A 1,858-nucleotide genomic window follows, 5' to 3' on the forward strand; every position below is an offset into this window, starting at 1 on the left:
ACTGAACTAGAACTGAACTAGAACTGAACTAGAACTGAACTAGAACTGAACTAGAACTGAACTAGAACTGAACTAGAATTGAACTAGAACTGAACTAGAGCTGAACTATAACTGAACTAGAACTGAACTAGAACTGTACTAGAACTGAACTAGAACTGTACTAGAATTGAACTAGAACTGAACTAGAGCTGAACTAGAACTGATCTAGAACTGAACTAGAACTTAACTAGAAATGAACTAGAACTAAGCTAAAACAAAACTAGAACTGATTTTTTGTTTTTTTTTCAAATTCTCCCACAGTTTGAAATCGATCTTACCATATCTTTCCTCTGCTACATTATAAAAGCCTATATCTTGACTAATTGAATCCGAAACAATATTACCGTTTAAATTCCCATTTGTAAATAAATTATGACTATGTCGAAAGCATAAGTTTCTTTAAATGCAATTTACTTATTTTGTTCTCCAACTGATTGCTTTCCTTAACTTTATTGTAATTGTGCGATTGTCCCACAAGTATACAATGACAACATCTTTTTGTGAAAACAATTACACCCCAAACACAATAAAACTGAATGAATAAAAAATTTACTAGTAAGTATGTTAAGGAAAAAAATAAAAAAATGAGCAATAAAAAGTAAAATAAAATTATTTCTTTTCTTCTTGTATCTAAATCAAAAAAAGGGAGTCATCAAGCAGAAAGGAACTAACAAATGAATACATACTAAATAATTGCAAAACAACAAGCAGACAGACAGACATTTGTACTACAGATAACCATAAAAAGAACAAATAAGTAAGCGAACATAAATACATACATAAATAAAGTGGACCAAGAGGGTTGATCCTTTTTATTGTTCCGTTAGTGATAGTTTTATTTTATTTTTTTTATATATAATTTTTTATTTGAGTGTTTTGATAAATGTAATGACAAATTTAAATCCTAAGAGCGCATTTTATTGTTATTTATAGACAGATATACACATGTTTTCATCATTTTTGGGATTAAGGATTGAAAAATCAATTGTTACGAATAAGTTTGGGGGTGTTTTGAGAAAATATATGTTAAGCATCTTTTTCGTCATCCTAATAACCTACTAAGTGGTTTATTGAAGTTTTGCTAAATAATGAAAATTTACAAACTAAAAATTTAATACTATTGTATTATATTCCGTTTTTTTTTTGTTACAATCAAAAACCACACCCGTTGAAAATCTAATGTTGTCAGTAAAAGAGGTACTTACACTCCTTTTTCTGGAAAAAAATTCAGTTGTAGTTGTTCGTATCCCAAAGGTTTAGTTTTCTTATGTATTTTGTTGAATTAACGGTATTTTAATTTTAACTTTATACCAATACTCTTAAACACTTGAATTCATGTTTTCTTTTTATAACTTTTATTTTGTTTTTATTAATATATATTTTTTTATTTCTATTTTTTCTCAATCTTAAACAACTTGTTTTTTATTTTCTTTGTTTTTTTTGTTTAATTTTCAAACAAAATTTTATATGTTTTTTTTTATTTGTTAATTTAACATTAATAGAGTAACAATAATTGTTTCAAATCCCGATATACAACACTTTTGCCGGCCACGACTTTGCAACGAATGTGGTCGTCTGTTACTCGTACAATAACATTGCGAAAAATGAGAGAATAAAAATAAACTTGTACTCGATATGCTGCCACTGCACTCACACCCGTTTATGCTAAAAACTTGCATGTTTTATGCTTAAACTTGTCTACAAGTGTTGTCAATTAGTGCGAATTTTTAGCCATAAAAATTGTAGTTTTAAAAAAGCAAAACTTATAAGTTAAAATCTCGTTTTCATTGGCATAAAGTTTGGGGGATTAGGTTTGACT

At 27.8% G+C, this 1,858-nt stretch overlaps 1 protein-coding gene across 2 annotated transcripts in view; it reads right to left on the bottom strand.

Annotated features, from left to right (window-relative positions):
* LOC111676837 (neurotactin) overlaps positions 1-1,611 on the bottom strand; it is a 31,238-nt gene extending 29,627 nt beyond the window's left edge. For both annotated transcript variants that reach the window (XM_046951510.1, XM_046951512.1), the window contains exon 1: positions 1,245-1,611. The gene's annotated coding sequence lies outside the window, so the exon portion shown is untranslated. The remainder of the gene's footprint in view (positions 1-1,244) is intronic.
* Between the last annotated feature and the right edge of the window lie 247 nt (positions 1,612-1,858).

The sequence above is a fragment of the Lucilia cuprina genome, chromosome 5 (genome assembly GCF_022045245.1).
Source record: "Lucilia cuprina isolate Lc7/37 chromosome 5, ASM2204524v1, whole genome shotgun sequence".
NCBI classification, from domain to species: Eukaryota; Metazoa; Arthropoda; class Insecta; order Diptera; family Calliphoridae; genus Lucilia; species Lucilia cuprina.